The sequence below is a fragment of the Passer domesticus genome, chromosome 10, assembly GCF_036417665.1.
Source record: "Passer domesticus isolate bPasDom1 chromosome 10, bPasDom1.hap1, whole genome shotgun sequence".
NCBI classification, from domain to species: domain Eukaryota; kingdom Metazoa; phylum Chordata; class Aves; order Passeriformes; family Passeridae; genus Passer; species Passer domesticus.
This window is the reverse complement of record NC_087483.1, coordinates 14,220,976-14,239,430: the sequence shown is the minus strand read 5'-3', so window position 1 is coordinate 14,239,430 and position 18,455 is coordinate 14,220,976. Positions and strand designations below refer to the sequence as shown.

At 49.4% G+C, this 18,455-nt stretch overlaps 1 long non-coding RNA gene across 2 annotated transcripts; it reads left to right on the top strand.

Moving 5' to 3' along the window:
* The first annotated feature begins 4,244 nt into the window (after positions 1-4,244).
* Positions 4,245-5,219, top strand: LOC135309418 (uncharacterized). Of its 2 annotated transcripts, XR_010369691.1 has the most exons (3): positions 4,245-4,289; positions 4,499-4,555; positions 4,866-5,219. It is a non-coding gene; the product is annotated as an uncharacterized LOC135309418 (long non-coding RNA). The 2 variants fall into 2 exon arrangements; XR_010369690.1 differs by lacking the exon at positions 4,245-4,289 and having other exon boundaries at positions 4,353-4,555.
* Positions 5,220-18,455: the final 13,236 nt, after the last annotated feature.

Sequence of the window (18,455 nt, the reverse complement as noted above, 5' to 3'; positions counted from 1 at the left end):
CACGACTGCGGCACCGCTGACTCGGACCTTTGCCGAGGCATCTGTCCCTCGAGGTCGGGCAGCGGGATGGCGAGCAAAGTGCTCAGCCTGTTCAGGAGGCTTCGGGGCAAGAAAAAGAACGGCCCTGCAGCTGCCCCAGTGCAGCAGCCTGCAGAGCCGGAGCACTTGCAGCCGCTGCAGGACGGTGAGTGGTGCAGCTGGGCCACAGGCCTGGTGCCTGCAGCCAGCCTAGGCCCCATCCCGCCCCATCCCATCTCATGCCATCCCATCCCATCCCATCCCATCCCATCCCATCCCATCCCATCCCATCCCATCCCATCCCGTCCCGTCCCGTCCCATCCCGTCCCGTCCCGTCCCATCCCATCCCATCCCATCCCATCCCATCCCTATGGACATGCCCACGGACAGGATGGGACAGGGGCAGGGACTGCCCCCCCGATGGCAGCCGTGCCCCATCTCCCAGGCATGCAGGGGGCTGTCCCTGCCTGGGGAGCGCAGGGCTGGCCTGTGTTCTCCGGCCTCTCCTGCGGCCCCTCAGCTCTGGCTGCTCTCCCTCTTTGCCAGATGCAGCCAAGGACCCGTCTCAAGAGCAGGAGCCCACCCGTGGCCGCTTCCGTAGAGCGGCGCAGGTACCTGCGGCCATCCCCACCTGGGCCGGGCCTGCTGGCCCTGCTCGGCCCAGCCCCGTCCTTGCAGCAGACCATGGAACGTCCCTCTCTTCCCGCCCTTCCTTCTGCTGCAGGCACTGCGGAGGTTCCTGCGTCTCCGGCGCAGGAAGACCAGCGCCACCGTGACCGGAGGCACGGCCCAGCCCGACTCCGTGCCCAGCGAGCTGCGGGCAGAGCCTGCTGCCAGCACTGCGCCCGCTGAGCTCGCTGCCAGCTGTGAGCGGGCAGCGGCCGAGGGCCGGGCTGAGGCTGACCTGGCCCTGACGGAGGGGATGGCCACTTCACACACCCACAATCAGGCCATCCCGGAGACTGAGGCCGTGACTGCCCTGACTGTGAGTCCTGCACCCAGTCTGGAGTTTTGCCAGAAGGGTGTTTCTTCTCCGCAGCAGGCAAGCAGCCTGGGGCCGGGGCTGAAGGCCTCCCAGGATCACGTGGCCCCTCACGCCATGTCTGCTGGTCCTGCTCAGCCTTTGGGGCCATCACAGTGGGGTGGGAAGGCAAGCACTTCCTGGGCGAAGCTGGGCAAGTTGCTGCCTTGGACAGCACACCAAGTCTCCCCCATGCCGTTCCCTCCAGGTGCTAGCCACGGTCAGGGCCATCCTGGAGAGACTGGCGTCCTGCGACTCTGTGGACGCCGGGCTGCAAATGGCCATCGTGAGCCTGACCGAAGAACATCCTGCTCACGTGGTCATGAGCCTCCTGCACTGCGCCCCACTGTGTGACAGGTACGGGCCACAAGTGCCTCGAGAGCTCGGTGCTCACCGGCCCGTAGGGCCCCTCGGGCCCCTCTGTTTCCCAAGCCTGCTGCCATGCTCCCTCCCGGCCCCTCAGGGCACTGGGGCTCTGTCAGCCGGCCCCACGCAGCTGCACGGGGCAGGGTGCTGACACACAGCTCTGGTCCCACAGAGCTGCCACACTGATGTGGAGGGCCATGGCCACCTCAGAAGTGACCATGGAGGAGGTCCTTCCGGCGCTGCTCTCCGTACTAGAGCAGCAGCCACCACACGGCCCGATCTTCTGCAGCGGGAATGAGGCCGCCTTTGCCCTGGCTGTGAGTTTCTGGAGCTGGCCTTTGCTCGCCCTCCAGGTCACCCTCTCCAGCAGCTCTCCATGCTCTCCCCACGCTGCAGCTCCCTGCCTGGGCTGAAAGCTGGGCTCAGGGCAGGCTCACGGGCAGCAGGCCGGGTGCCCGCCCTGCGTCTCCCCTCGGGCCCTGCCTCATGGGCACCTCGGCACTGAGCGCTGCCTCGGGGTGCTTTGTCTCTTGCAGGCAACTCTGGTGCTGCGGAGGATTGTCCCCACGTCCGAGTGGCACTACGGGATGCACATTTATTCTCCCCAGCTGCTCGTGGATCTGCTCTTGGAAATTTTCTCTACCACAGAGCAGATGCCAGAGGACGTTGAGACCCAGAGCTTCTGGAGAGTGTGCCGGGAGGAGCACGGCCTTCCCAGCAACCCCAACAGGTCCCAGTCGCCCTGTCCTTCCCATGCCCCCTGTGGCCAGGGCCAGTGCTCCCAGCGTGACCTGGCCCTTGCTCGGCACACAGGTTTGCAGCGCACACCATGAAGGCTCTGCTCTCCCGACTGGGCTTCGACAAGAAGCTGGTGGCTCTGGAGCACACACAGGTCTGGGACGCCCTGCTCTGTGCCAACACCCAGCATGAGGCAGCGGGCCTGCTGGCCAGGTGAGACTCCCTTCTCCCCTCCGCCACTGCCAGCATTTGTGCCCCGTGCCCGGAGTGCCCCACACAGTCCCCGCGGCCGTAAGCGAGAGGGCCTTGCCACCGAGGCACGGCCGAGCAGACTGCACAAGCCTGGCAGAGGAGGATGCCCAGGAGCAGCCGCCTCCCAAGGGGCCCGTGTCCCCTTGCAGAGTGCTGGGGAAAGATCAGACCTCTGTCAGTCACTCCTGGGAGAGGTTTGCCTGCCGGCTCAAGCCTTTTTCCCCTGCCAGGGAGATGCGCCGTGGCTTGAGCCCCCTGTGTCCCCACATGGCCTCGCACCTGCTCAGCCTGCTCATCCGCAAGCAGCCGCGCCGGGATCTGCCTGCCCTGGCCTTCTTTGTGGAGGTGAGCCTGACGGCCAGCGCTGCCTGCCTGAGCTGCCTCCCAGCTCTCGGGCCTCTGCTAGCCGCAGCCGCCTGGGACGCTGCCCGCGCCCGCTGCCGCTGCTGCCGGGGCCCGGCCCTGTGCGGCTCCGGGCTCCTGCCGGCCGGCTCCCCCGTCACTGCCCTGTGCCTTTCAGCTCCTGGACTGCCTGGACTTGAGCCGACACGGTCCCAGGGCCCTCTGGCTCCTATCCAGGCACCTGCCGAGCCAGTGCAGGGACAGGCTGCGCCTGCAGCTCAGAGGCCTCATGCTGCTCAGCAAGGAGCCCTCGCTGGTGAGAAGGGGGCAGTGGCTGAAGCCGCGCTGGCAGCGTGGGGCGGGGGAACACACACCTTTGGCCTCGGCTGGCCTCTGCCAGCAGAGGCAGCTGCTCCCAGCTCTCCTGCCTCCCGCTTCAGCTGCCCCAGTGCCCCGAGCAGCTGCTGGTGCTGCAGCCGTTCACGGCTTCACAGCACAGCCCCGTCTTGCACACAGGGCAGAGGAATACGCGGCCTCTATCAACACCTGCTGGAGCAGCTGCGTGATCCCAATGCGGAGATGCTCTGGACGAGCCTCTCCGTGCTCACGCACGTGCTGCAGGACAAACACCTCAAGATACCCAGCATCACCGCCCTGAAGCTGGCTGAGCCCCCGCTGACACGCTTTGGCAACGTAAGGCTCTGTGCCCCCAGCCCAGGGCACTGGCCCCTGCCTGGAAACTCTGTGCTCTCCGCAGTTTTGGGCCTTCGCTCCAGTGGGCCTGGAGCATTTGTTGCTTAGGACTTTTCCTTTCCTTGCAGGACAACAGCCAGCTGCAGCTACCCTCCATTCAGCTCTTCAGCCAGGTGATGGAGCTGGGAGTGGAAGAGGGGGAAGAGGCTCTCACAAGAATCCTGAGCCAGTGCCTGCTGCCTCTATTCCTGCGCTTGGCACGTGGCCAAGGTGAGGTTTTGTGGGATGCTGCTGTACCTCTGGGAGGGGGCATGGCCACCTCCTGCCCTGGCGCCTGTTGGGCTCCAGCCTCCCCCTGGCCTTGGCACAGGGACACGGGTCCTGTGCCCTGGGCTCTGGTGCCACCTGCGGCTCTCTGCTGCTCTCCAGGACTCTCGCGAAGCCCTGCTTTGTGTGGCACGCTGCCCAAGGAGGATGGACCTGGAGGAGCTGCGGATGAAGTTCGCCCAGAGCCTGGTAAGGACAGCCCGGCAGCCCCAGCCACAGGCTGGAGAAGCCCCCTGGCCCCGGTGCTCGGCGTGGGGGGCTGGCAGCTGTGCCCCTGCCCAGCGCCGCACCCGGAGCCGCCAGCCTGCGCCCCGCACGCCGCTCCCTGCCCTGGGCCGTGGGGGCCGGCTCGGCCGGTACCAGGCTCGGGCAGCGCCCGGCCGAGGGGCAGAGCCCGCGCCGGGCCTTCCCTCCCAGCGCTCCCCGCAGCTGTTTCAGGACCAGAGCCCAGCGGCCGAGCACCTGCGCTGCGCCCTGCCACGCCTGCAGAGCCCGCAGAGGCCCCTGCGAGAGACGGCCGTCAGCATCACCGGTGAGCCACGAGCCCGGCGTCCCTCCCCGCCTCCCGGCCCGGCTGCTGCCCCGGCAGCCGGAGCCGAGCCCTCCCCGGGGCGGCAGCGTGCGGCAGGGGCCCGGCCCGAGCCCTGCCCGGGGAGGAGGGCGTGCGGCCCCGGGGCTGGCAGCGCCCGTGTCGGGCAGCTGTGCCGCCCGGGGCCGCCACCTGTGCCTTTGTGTTGCCAGGGGCAGGCGGAGCGCTCATGACGGGGCAGAAGGAGGAGCTCCAGGTCCTCGCTGAGGGTGAGTGAGGGCAGCCCCGGGCCAGCGGGGACCGCCGGGGGCAACTGCACATGCCGGCCCCGCAGCTACAGTCCGTGCCCGGGCTGCCGAGGGCTCTGCTCCCTGTGCGGACGAGGGGCGGCGGGGGCAGAGCCCGGAGAGCTTTCAGGGACACGTGGGGGATCCGTGGCCAGCACCCTCCGGCCCAAGCCCCTGGCTGCCGCTCCCTCCTGGCCATGGCAACAGCCGGCTGGGATGGCCCTGGCAGGAGGCTTTCCTTGCATTCCCTCAATCTGGCCTCTGGCCGTGACTCTGGTCCTCTCTCTTTCAGCTCTTCAAGCCATCGGGGAAGATCAGAGCCCATCCTGCAGGAGCACACTGATGCAGCTGGCCTTCAAAAGAAGATCTGCAGGATTCGTTCTTCTGCTGGATCCGAAGAACTGACATCCATCAGCAATTTCCAGCTCCCATTGGAGATGGGACCAGCTGCACAGCAGAAGGAACCAGCTGGAGCTCCAGTGCTCACAACTGAGCCTGTGGAAAGCTCCAGGAGCTCCTGCCATCCCTCTCCCTGATGGCATCTCCCTCCCTGCAGCCCTCAGGCCCTGCCCATCCCCCTTTTTACCTCCCAGTTCACCCCTTCCCTTCGCTTTCCCGTAATAAATAGTTTGGCTTTTCCGTGTTACCCGCGTCTCCGTGGAGCTGAAGCGTCGCAAAACCTGAGCCCGGGGACAGGCGGGGCCCTGCTGCCCTTCTCTTCCGCGCTGCATTCTCTGCACGGACAGAGAGGAACAAGGCCAGCTCAGGCTGCAAAGCTCCCTGTCCTGCAGCAGCGCAGTGGCAGAGGCTCAGAGGCGCGGGCGTCCCAGTGGCCGCAGCGCTGTCAGGCAGTGCCTGCACGCTGCGTGTGGTTCCGGCGCCTCTGCTCTCCCCACAAGCGAGGAAGTGCTGCCCCTGCCTCAGAGCCAGTCAGAAACCCAACCAAGTGAGCCCAGGGCCAGGGGATCCTTCCCATCTCTCTGGGGCATGGCTGCAAAACAGCTGCTGCGTCTCCCTGCGCCTGTGTTTGGGGTGTGCTGAGCCCAGAGCCAGCCAGCTTGTGCTCTGCTCTGCCAGGGGCGTTCTGGGCAGGCAGGAGAAGTGCTGCGTGCACAGTGGGGAAGGGGCTCACCAGAGCCTCCTGCGGGAACAGGGCTCCGCTCCCTGGCTGGCAACAGCCTGCTTTTGCTGCCCTGAGCGCAGGCAGGAGTTCAGGCACGTGAGGAGGCAGCGGGCAGCTCCTGTTTATAGGGGGCCCAGGGCTGCGTGCCAGAAAGGACCCATGGAAACATACTCGGGGGAAGGAAGTGGAGCTCGAGCTGGAGTGCCATGGCTGCAAGGAGCAGAAGGCATTCAGCCTTGCCAGGGTTTCTGAAGTGTGTGTTGGTGTTCCCCGGGAAATGTGCGCATTCGGGGAAATGCCTTTGGAAGAGAGGGGCTTGCTTCTCAAGCAAAGTGCTTCCCCAGGAGCCCCCAGTGAGGTAGGTGCAGCTGTCTGCCTCTGCCTCCCTGCTCTCCTTTCTGTCCCTGAGGCCCCTTGCACTTGGCAGAGGGGCGTGGGTAGGGAGAAGGCTGTAGAGAAATATGAGCTATATTTTCTTGATGCAGAGTGTGATTTTGTGCATTCTCTGTTATGGTTCAGATGCTCTTCATTTCCACTGTGTTTATTATCATGTCAATAGATATTTTAATTTGCTCTGTTATTCTTTACGTCGAAATGCTTTACTTGTGTCTTTGATTTACCTCTGCAGATGTTGATATGTATCTTCAGGTATCTGAATTTATCCCATTTCTTCTCTCCTGTTCTTTTCAGAATATGTTAGAATTACAGATGTACGTTCTAAAGAGTCCAAGATTTCTGTGCTACAGAATGATGCGGAAACCCTGGTAAAGCCCAGTCCATATTACCTTTTGTGTTTAGAAAAGCCAGTAGGCATTTAAAAAAGTGTGCCTTCATCCAGCAGTATTACAAATAGAGGGACATATTCCTGTGCTGTATGTTCTTCCTTTTGTGCAGCAGTATTGTGTTTTGTGAACTAAGAAACGATTTTTTTTCACTTAGCTATTTGAATGTTTCGGGAAATGCAAGCATAGAAGGCTCTCTCGGCCTGGAACATACTTGAGACTGATTTTGCAATAAACTATCTTTTAAAATGCCTCTTCAATCCACCCTGTCTTTCTGCATCCTGACCAAAAGTGTTGATTTATTACTGCTTTTCATATCAGAAATGGAAAAATCTAATACTGACAATTAACAAATCTGCATGTATGTACCATTCATGTATCTGGTTGTGTCTCTCTTATCTTTAGCCACATGCTCTACAAAAAGAAGCACCAGATACATTTTATGATGATGTTCAGTAGTGTTTATCTAGCTCATCAGGGACCTTCATGGGGAATTTGCCTTCCTCCCCATTTTAACCTTGGCGTTTGCTAGTTGCTTAGGTGCAGTTCTGTGTCTTGTGGCAGGAAATGGCATTTTAAACGTGTGGGTAGCACAGAAGCTGAGCTGGTGGAAGAGAAACACTTCTATCTTGAGTAAGCGTCCTGTGTGACAAATGCAGAGAATCAAGGGCACAGGCTTCAGGCAGTTCAAAGTTTGCTTGGCCAGTCATCCTGGGCAATTGGGACTACATTTTATGAAGCTTTTTGCTCTGTGCATAGTTATCACCAAAGTGGGCAGGGGGCACCTCTTGGTGGAGCTGAAGATGGGTAAACTTCTTTTGAATTAATTCACAGTAAAAATTTTAGTGAAGAATTTTGAAAGAAATCTCTGTTAGGCAAGTGAGCTTGTTGGAAAACAACCGAACCCAGTCCTAGTTTATGGAAATATTGTCAATAGACAACACTAATGAGAGTACTTTGAACAATAATTGCAGATATTGCAGGTCTCTGGTCAGGGCAGGATCTCAGGGAGAAGTGGCCTGAGCAGTTTCTGCTATACTGGCAGCGGGGATAAAAAACCCTTTCATTGATCTCAGACCTAAGACAAAGGAACTGCAACAAAATCAGAGATGCCAACCCGAGGACCCCCTCTGTGGTGCCAGGTTTCCAGAAGACACAAGACATGCCCCAGCTCCCCAAGCTGCAGAAGCTGCCATGTGCTGGGAAAGGCTCCCAGCTGCCCTCCAGCCCCTGCCAGTGCCGGGGCAGGGACTACCCTGCCACTCCTCTCAGGTAGCTGGTGACAGGAGGGGGGCAGAAGATCCCCCCCTTGAGCCTCATTGAATCCCAGCTGCCAGTGTCGGCACAGCATAAAACACAGAGCAGCACACCGGTCCCCGGGTAACTTTATTTGATGGTAAAACTTCCCCTCTTCCTCATCCTGAGACCCCGAACAGGGGGCAGACAGGAGCTTATAAGTGGGGTCTCAGAGGAGGATACAATCTTTAACAAATCAGGAAAATTGGGAGTGAAAAACCAGGCGGGGAATACAAAGTATAAACCAATACAAATTTTCAAGGGAGGAGAACATTTTCAGTAAACTAATAGAGTTGGGAGAAATAGAAACTAGCGTTTAATAACAGGAAAAGTGACAAAAGTTCTGGGAAAAAGCAGGAACAAAAAGGAAAACAGCATAAGGAAACTACCAGAATACAAATCAAACAATAAACCTACTACTAAAACAAAAACACACTACAATACTGCCCCACTGCACAAGAACACCAAATGGGCTAGTCCAAAGCAGGGAGCTAATTTGCCTCAGCTGTTACTCAGGTGATTCTAATTATCATCACTTTTCATTACTAGCTCTCAGGTTGGGAATGACCCTTTTAAATGGCTGTAGGTGGGTGTTGCCTGGATTTGATGAAAGGAGAGCAGGCTGGCTGTGTCTCTCTCTTCGGGGTGGATGCTCTGCGGAGTCTGCGGGACTTGGCCCTTCCAAGCTGGTAAGGGAAAACTTTGATAAGCATTGGCTTTTGTGGCTGTGGTGGGGTTTGCTTTGCTCCTCGAGAAGGTGGAGAAGTTGTGGAAGAGCACGGGGATCCCATTACCTGAGAGGAAACACTCTCTGATGCTGGCTCAGGCGCGGGCTGTACAACCTGCGGCCAGTCCCGTGCTGGTGTGGCTGGAACAGCTGCGCTGTGAACTCAGGAGAACAGAGCTGTAGCTGCTGCCACCCTTGGCTGTGTTTGGGAAGCAGAAGGTAGGAACATCAGTCATCTGTTGTTTGACTTTGTTGCTATTTGAGATTGTAGAAAACACCAAGCATGAGCTAGGATGCAGATTGTAATTGTGTATCTTTCCAAAGATAGCTATGGATACAATTAACCTTAGCCCTGTTTATTTTTTCTAACTCACTAATTTACTGCAGTGGTTTTACAGTGCATTTGTGTTGTTTTCATGTCTAAATGTAGTGAGAGAACGTACATGTTGGGCGTTGTTTGCTTTTGTTTTTTCTAATAATAAAACTACTCTCTTCAGCCTGTTGAAGATGGAAGCTGCTTCTGTCCTTGCATACAACTATGAGCTTGTTTACATGGCTTCTCCCTCCCTTTTCTGCCTAGGCTTTCTCACCTGTGGTGTTCAGTAGAAAAGCAACAAACATTTGAAAGGCTAAACCTCAACATAACTGTGACCCTCAATCAATATTTTCTTTTTCCAGTTTCTTAAAATCTCTTTGTCCTGGGCACTCAATGTGGCCTTTTCCCTCAAAGCTCTTTGGCTGTCTTGAATGCTTATGGTGTAAAAGGCAATCCCTGATCTATTTTCAGCTCTCTACCTAGATGTAGACTGCTGGAAAGGAGGTACAACTGGTACTGGAGACCTGGCAGCTTCTCCAGGAAGCAAATCTTAGTGAAATGATGGTAATGTGGACAAGGCATGTGAGTCAGGGTGGTGATCTTAAACATGGAAGTGCTTGCAGTTTCCTTTCAGCATATTACAATTAAAGGGTGTGGTCTCTTTGTATTTTTGTCCCTTAATCCTCAGTCCTTGCCACACTTCAGCATCTTTTGCATTGTAATCTTCTGTATTTTCTTTCTCTCTTCCTCTTTCTGTGACTTTCTATACACGATGGATAACCTGTCATACACTGTCAGCTTGCTCAGTCACCCAAGCAGCAATAACGATGGTGTAGAAATTGTAGGTGCACAGTAGGGAAAGGTGTCATGCTTCTGTGTGCCCTCTGCAGGCAAACCTCCTTCCCAAACCTTCAGTCAGACTTGGAAAGAAGGCTTGTCACCAATAATTTGTTGTGGTTTATGCATTGATGAAGTAACACTTCCATCTCAGCCTACTTGAGCCACTGCAGAGCTGGAATTGTTGCTTTAGCAGCAGATGTGCTGGCAGGGCTCTTACAGATGTGCCTCTTCTAGGACAGATTTCTGCCTTTTTTATGCAATAAAAACTATGCCTTTAAGTGCTCTGGTGCAAGTCATGCACTCATGTAGCTGTGCTTTCAGACACAGGTATTTATATATATGCCTAGTGAGTGGCCTCCTGGGCAGCAGGGACAAATGAGGAAGGACACTGGACTAATAAAACATGCTTCTGCTTCAGCAAAAACCGTGCATTCCCTTCACAGAGAAGGATATAAACTTTTTCTTGATTCTCTCAATGTCCTGATGTATGTTTTACTAGTCTCAAATTATTTTTGCAAAGTTGTAGGGTGTTTTTTTTTTTAATGGGGAGGGTCATGCCTGCACTTCAGGCCTGTTCTCCCAGCAGTCAGGGACCTGCACAGCTGCTGTGGGTGGGGCAGGTGCTCAGGTAATTACCAACAGGTGCTTGGTAATTACCAGCAGCCAGGTGAGAAGTTGGCTTGTGCCTGGTTGAGGGCTTGAGGATCTTGGTGAGAGAAGGGATAGGGAGTGGAGTGGAAAATATTAGTTACACAAGCAGGTGTAGGTGGGATTGAACTGGTTTAGGTATTGCACTTCACGGACTTGATTGCAATTTATGAAGAACTGAAGATTTAACTATGAGATAGCACTTTTTAGTTACTACTCTAAATGCTGCATTTACTGACATGTAATGTAGTTTCTTTGTATTTTTCTCAGAAGCTGTCTCAAGAACATTGAAGTCCAGTTATAGTCTTCACAGAAGGTGAAATGGCCAATAGATCTTGCATTCAGTAATGTATACATTGCAAAAGAAGTGGCTCTCTCCTGTTCCTGTGGCTAGCTGCTCTCTTCAGGCTAGAAAACATTTCTGGGAGCATTTCCTTGCTGCTCCTGGATCTCCATTCCTTGGAATCTGATGATACTATATTTTTCTAAAATTAGGCTTAATACCTTCTCTAGGCCATTTCATTTTGAATTTTATACCTGTCACTTGGAGGGGAAAAAAAAGTATGATAAGGTTTTTTTTTTCTTGTAGGCCTCTCAAATTGCAGCCCATTGTATTTAGCTGCAAAATCCTAAATCACACTAACAGGATGCCTGAAATGGACACTGGTAGAGAGTAAAAAAAAATCCCTGATACAGATGCTATCAACTATTTTTAGTTCCTGGCAGTCCAGTATTGCTCTTACCCAAGGACTATTCATGTTTCTTTCTATTCTTCTTGCTGCTCTCAGTCCTGCGATGAGTGAGAAACAGAAATACAAAGTAAGGGTATCCAGAGTGGATGGACTTTATGAGAATTAGGGGGCAATTTGACCATACACTGATCTGTATGATTGCCCTCCTCTGTGGAAGATTGTAGTGGTGTGATTGCAGTCATTTCTGCTGGTCAGTGTTTTTAGTGTTAGCACCACTACCCAGGGAGCCAGCCAGGTTTTATGACTGTCTTTGGAACTGAAAGAAAAAGAGGGGAAAATCTGTGGTATTTTCCTATAGCAGTTCCAAATGCTATTGGTGGCATGCAACAACTGGATTCCACACCTAGGAACTGCTTGTGGTGCAGTCTTAAGTGTGCTACCTGTGAGAGCTGCTTCTGGAGAAAGGTGATTTCTATTACTGCTGTGTTAATTCTTCCTCTAAAATGAAAAAAACCCAGAACCTTCTGAGTTGCTTTCAGTTTATGTAAGGGTTTGTATTTGTACCCCTGTTCTTGGATGTTTTAATTCTGCAGTCAAGCTACCCAAAAGGTCCAAGAGCTGTATCTAAGCAAGGGTGTGTTTGGATGGTTGTCTAGGACAGAGAGTATTCTTCCTTGTAGTGAAAACTGGCCAAGTTTAAGCTTTTTAATTGACAGGTGTTTTTAAGTGGAAAAATACGGTTTAGAGTTTTAGTCTTGAAATCCCCATGGTACATAATGTAAACATATAGCATATTTTACAAGCTCACTTGGGGAACTGGTTGCAATTAAATGTTGCCTCCTGAGGCGTCTCAAGTTGTGTGTCTTAAAGAAGAAGAGAAATATTTTACAAATGAGGAAACAGAACTCCAGAACTTCTCACTACACCAGGTCCTGTACTGAAGTGGCTGTTGTGGAAAATCCAGCCAGAGCCATGAGCTTAGCAGTGTGAAGAAACTGCTGCACAGCAACAGCTGAACTTCAGTGTATCTGAGCCAGTGCTGCTGGCAGCATTATCTCTGCATCCTGGGACACTTCCTGGTTTCTGTGTCTTGACACTGCTTTCCCATGGGGCTGGGGAAGGAGTTTGGGTCTATGAACTGGCTGGTGGTGAGAAATGGGTTCATTTTTGTCAGATGAGGTGATGGTGTGCATGTGCCTCCATGGCTTGGTGCCCGTTGAGATTTTCTTAGTTAAGCTAGAATTTATGGAGTGTTTCAAGTCCTTTTTATTTTTTTTTTCCTATTAAGAGAAATGAGTTGTTCAAGTCCCTGAAATGTTCTGTGTTCATCCTTATGCAAGATAGTGAGGAATGTGTTCTTTTCATCCCTTAGGTAATTATTTGCTTTATTATTGCACTGCAGTGAGATAGGATTAATGTACGTTACAAGTAGTAACAGAATATGAAATAAGACAACAATAAGCACAAGAGCAAAAGATAAAAATAGTCTCAGGAATTAACCTAGTAGTTTGAGAATTCTATGAATATAGAAAACGCTTGCAACTATGCTTAAATCTATTTTTCTTTCTGGTAAAGAATGTGTTTTCAAGTATTTTGCATACAGGATTCACCTGGGATATAAGAGCTTGAAGAATTTCAAGTGTGCAGCCTCAGGAATTAAAAAAAATAAACCTTTGACTTACATTGTCAAGCTGAATAAACTATTAACTGCCCCACAGCAATTACAAGTTACAGCTAATAGGACAATTAAAACACAACTGCCTTTTTTCTCCCTAGTCCTGTAAAATTTGTTTTTCTGCCTTGCTCCTTAGTTTACTTTCCAAACCATTCCATGTTCTCAACAGATCTTGAGAACTGGCTCACGAGTAGATCTGAATAATCAATTTTGGATATAGGAAATTAAATGAAGAATCACACTTCATAAGCTTGGGCTTCTGGATTGGAAGCTTTAGGTCATTCAAGTAGACATGGCTGAATGTTCATCCTGGTCTGGCAGGCTCCTCTCTCTGAAAGGTGGGCAACTGAAACCTCTGTGTTTGCACAGAAAGGCAAGTTATGGGGTAGCTGGGAATTGGCTCTGGCCAGCTGGTGTCCCAGGTGTCATCTTTAATATTTGTTTCTTATGTTATTAGTAACCAGGCCAATGGGCCAATCACCTTTAATGTTTGGGGTGTTGTTTTTTGTTTTTTTAATTTTTAAAAATTGTATTAGTGTTTGTTTTTGTTTCTGTTTGTTTTAATTTTGGCCAGCTGCACTGGCAGGTGGCTGCGACTGCACTGCAGTACCCCCAGCTGCTGCCAAGCTCTGCTTTGTGGGACCTTGGCCATACATAAATGCTGCTGTATGTTGAAAGAAATGTTAACATGAAAAGAAAATTATCACAAATGCGAGCCAGATACATTGTCATGTACAAGTGTTTATGTAGCAGTCAAGTATAATAGTGATTTAACCACATGTGAGGAGACATTTTCTACTTCTGCTATGCAAAACATTTGGGATTAAACTGATTTAAATGAATTAAGGGCAAATGCAGTCTGGGATGATGTTATATTGAGAGGCCTAGAATGTGTTCTGAAGCAGATACTGTGATGCTGACTGATAATTCTAGGAGAATTTTCTCGATTAAGCACTTCTGAATCTTGGCTGTATCTGATAAGCAGGGAAATGGTGTCCCTAAATATAACCAAACTGTATTAACAAGAGGATTAGAATGATTTGATGTAGAAACTTTTCTTACTAAACTCTTAAAGATGATTATGTTTGTTTAATCTTATAATTTAAGTGCAATGGAAATTTGGAAGAGCTGAAATTGCCATTCATTTATTTAAATAGCTTACTTTGGGACAGAATGCATTATCAGAGAGGCTTAATATTGAAACTACTTCTAAAAGTCTGAATTTCCTATGTAGCATGGTCAGAGTATGATTTCTAACCTCTTACTTCTTTGCAAAACACTCTGGATTGATCTGTTGAATTAGATGCCTCACTGAATTCTTATCTGTATTTATATGTGCTTCCTCATTGAGAGAAGGCTGGGGTGTGGGGGAAGAGAAGGCCTGCAGTGACTTTTCCCTGCACAGGGGTGGCTTTCTGTGTTGGGATTTTTCTCCCATTGATTAGGTGACTCTTAGAAACAAACATGAGCAGTTAGCAGGAACTGAGAACTGGGAAGTTTCACAGTTTAGGGCTATCTCTGTCAATATCACTGTTTCAAAGAGATCACTTCAGTCAAAGCATTGATATTTTTCATTTTTAGTCAAACATCAAACTCTGTTGCTGTTCTTTGCTTTGTAAATAAATGACATTTTCATTGCTGTAAATACTCTGTAGCTGTTACTCCTTCCACTGTTAATTTCAGTTTGCGTGTCTGCATTAGAACTGACTGCTGCACTGAGAACTTCTCCTTGGTTTATTGAAAGGGTGCTTTACAACATCAGTCCAGGCTCTCCTAGGGCACGAGGAGTCCCACTGACTTGAGCACCTGGCCAGTTTGGGAAAGAGGGTCGCTGTGAAATCACAGCAGAGGGGAGCAAAGTGGAGCTAGGACAAAGCTGCCTGCAGAGGTCAGGTTAGGTGTCTCTTAAATACTTCACTGGGTGGGGTTTGCAGCTGTGACAACTGTAGTGATGGACTGCTCAGAGCCACAGACCAAGCACATGGGAACACTCCTACTTAGTTTTGACATCCTGTCCATTATGGGGGAAATTTACATGTTTTAAGTTCTGTTCTCGATTGTATCCATCCTGGCATTTTGGGTTTAGGTCTATCCATTAGTTAAATCTAGAGACACAGTAAAAGTGTAAGGTAGTTGCATTCCCACTGTTTATTTGTCTTCTTGTTTTCTTCCTCAAACATACCTTTATGAAATCTAGTAAAAATAATTATTTTATTTAATTCAAGCAAAGTCCCAATGGTTTATGCTGTACATATTCCTTTGTGGTCAAGAACCTGTGAGGTAGTATTTGTACAACTTCAATTTTTCTGCCTTTCTAGGAGTAAAGATAGACTGAAATGTTTTCTGGGGAAGGGGGGACAAGTTAAGAACGTAGTTAAGAATAAATGGAGGCTCATGTTCACTTAGACATTCTAATACACTTCCATACTTGAGCAAGTCAGAGCTGTTGTATTGGTGCTTAGTATTCCAGTACCTTGATGACTCTAAGAATGTTTTAGGATTCTTCCCTTTCTTTTTTGGTTGTTTTTTTTTTTGTTAATTTTTTACTTTTTTTTTTTTGGGTTTCTTTAGGTTATTTTGCTGGTTTTTGGGGGTTTAGTTGGTTTTTTGTTGGTTTGTTGTTTTTGCTTTTTGGTGTATTTTGGGGGTTTTTTTTGTTGGTTGCTTTTTTGTTGGTTGGGGTTTTTTGGCTTTTGTTCTTGTTTTTTTTTTTTTTAATAACAGCTCTCTCAAGCAAAATTTTTAATGAATTATTAATTTTAGAAGCTAGTACATCCTGACATCTTCCTTTCTATCTCCTTCAGTGTTGCCCTCACACAAAGATATCTTGAGTGCAAAGCTGTTGGCTGTTTATTAGTAATGACTTTTCTTGCTCAATTTTGTAAAGTCTGGAAAAACTCCCAGTTGCTCATGTGCCACTTGAGTTTGTTTTCCTTGGAAGCCTGGCTTACATTGGGGTAACCTTTGGTTTCACCAGGGGCAGATCAATACTGGGTAGGAGTGTGTTTCTTTCAATTTTTGCATGTCTACTGTAAGGGTTGCACTAATTGCCATCTAAGTTAAAATAGTTTGTTTAAAGTGCTTTCTTTCCTTCTGACAGCTCATTAGTATATTGTGGTGGCTTGTTTTGTAAGCTGAAGAAAATGTTTCCCATAATATTCTTTCTCTGCCTGACAGACCACATTTATTTTAAATTTATCCGGAGATACCTTCATCTTTTTATATCTGAAGCATAGTCTCATCTAGGACTGGAATATAACTGTAAGATTTAAATAGATGTAGAAATTAAATCATCCAATTTTTAGGCAATGAGATAAGGAATAATTTACCCAAATGTGGGGAAAAAAAAAGTAACAGCAGTCATTTCTCTCAAAATTCCACTTATCAAGCCTACATGCCTTGATGGGACAAGTTCCTGTGCCACCTTATTGGAGCCCCACCTGGCAGAGGGTTATGAAGCCTCTATTTGAAGTCGGTGACTGGGAAGATACATGGAATGGATGTTTTTATGTTTTTGATGGAGCATCTATCTGCTTACAAGGGTAAATCACATTTTTGAAGACTTTTTCATATCAAATTGGATGCTTCTTTTTTTTCCCCAAACTCTCAGGAAGGCAGTTCTGCAACTCCAGCATGATGTTTTTGTGCTTAGATGTGAAAGGTCATTTGTCTCTTTTCTCTCAGTGAGTGAAAATGTATTCACATGTCAAATCTTTCATGTCAGGGAGAATCCAGATTGTGGACTCAAAAGCTTTTCTTGTCATGTTTCTAATTAGGTCTGTGACTCACTCTCATGAATAATATATCAAGCTGCATATTAACATCTAATCCAGCTACATCATCAATTTGCAGCAAACCTTGGCTGCAGTAACTCCAGTAAAAAAAGTCAGAGGCTGCAGTGTTTTTCCAACAGCTGTTAAAACTTCTGTAGTGTCTCTGGGTACTGAACTTGCAAAGCAAGTGATTTGATTCATGTTGCAGTATGTGGGGGTGAATGAATTTGATTAAAATAACAAAAGTAGATTTCTAAAGAGGACTTTGAGGTTAAGGCCAAAAAAATCCTTTATCCGAGATAGAAATTATTTTCCTTTATGATCTGAAGAGGAGAGTATTTGTCCAAGTTGAGACTAAAGTGCTGTGTATGGTTAGATTAGTTTGCATTTCTTAGTAAGAAACTGATTTGTTTTCTATCTGAGTGCAACAAAAAAGTACTAGCTAATAAATTATTACAAAGGTTTTTAGCCTGAAATGAAATCACTTGTCACTTGACCTCAGTCTTGCCGAATATTTTGAAGGATTGTCCCAGCTCCTTTATTAATATGCTGGATGGGATTGTTGTGGATGTAGCTGGTGGTTTTTGTTTGTGATCATGCTGACAGTTATTGTCAAACAGCTTCACTCCATCATGTGGTGTTCATCACCAATTAGTCATCTGACAGGTATAATTTCTCAGTGCTGTGGATCACTATTGTAACTGGAAATTATCTTTGAACGTGTCTTTAAAATGTCATCTTTTCCTGTTGGTGTCTGTTTTCCATCACCTAGTTCATGGTAGGTTGCTGGCACTGCCATGTGTGCTTCCTTCCCAGTCTATTTTATAGACAGAATGATAAATTCCCAACTCTCCCTTTCTGGCTTTCCCTGCCACTCAACTCTTTTTTTCCAAAGAACTGAGCTTACAGGAGGTTCCACTTGGTGACTACTGTGTGTTTGTGCCAGATCAGGGAGAGAATAACCTTCCTGCCTGGCTTCTCAGTCCTTCCAAATGCTGTTCCACTGCCTCCTCTGTTGACTTTCAGCAGCAAGGGAGCCTTTGGAAAGGATATGGCTTCGCTGGAGCTCCTGTCAGACCACATCAGATAATCAGCTTTGAGAAAGACAGGTGCCATGTGCTCGACTCTGGGTGCATGTGTGTCCTCCCTGCTGCATCCATGCAATGTGAGACAGGGATCCTGGCTGCTCTGTGGTGCCTCACTGCAGGTCTGTCACAGGCAGCGTGGCTGTGACAGAGCCCCATGAAGGAGGAGAATTTGGAACTTGGTGTGTAGGTCACGGCTGCTCGAGTTCATCTGGCCAGGCTGCCAGGTTTGATGTGCCTGTGCCTGAACAACTGCTTCTAATGAGAGCTGTGCATGGCAAGGGGAGATGCCAGGCTGAGCCTGCTTGTCTGTTTGGGATGGAGCAGAACTGGCTTGCAGACAGCACCTGGCAGTGAACAGCAAATGTGCAGCCAGCACACGCTCGGTTCAAAAGTTTCAACGTCTATGACTTGACAATGGACTCCTACCAAAAGACAAGGGAGCATGGTGGAGGGTTTTTGGAAAACTCGGTTGCTGTGCCTTTCAAAAATCAGAGAAATACTCCCCATAGAAATGGGGAAGCAGTAACTGTGATGCCTGTGCCATCAGGTTGTTGCATGTGAGCATGTGTGTGGTATGAAAGAATTGATAGCATTGCTTGGCTGTGCCTGACCAGGACTGCCAATTATAGGAGCTTTTAAACTTTTTTTTATGATTACCTTAAATATTCTGAATAATAGTGAGGATCTCAGGGCATAATGAAAGGGGATAGTCTTTCTTCTGTTACTTTCTGCAAGATACCCTTAAAACTGTGCATATATTTCTAATGAAAGGTTAGGAAAAAGAAAAGTAGTACAGTCTTGGACAATTCATTTAGAATCAGAGTTTCACCCATGAAAGAAGAGTGAGGTTTCTAAATCACTGATGTGTTCTTGTCATAAATATCAAAAATTAAAATATGCAGGTTGTGTATGGGTTCACCAG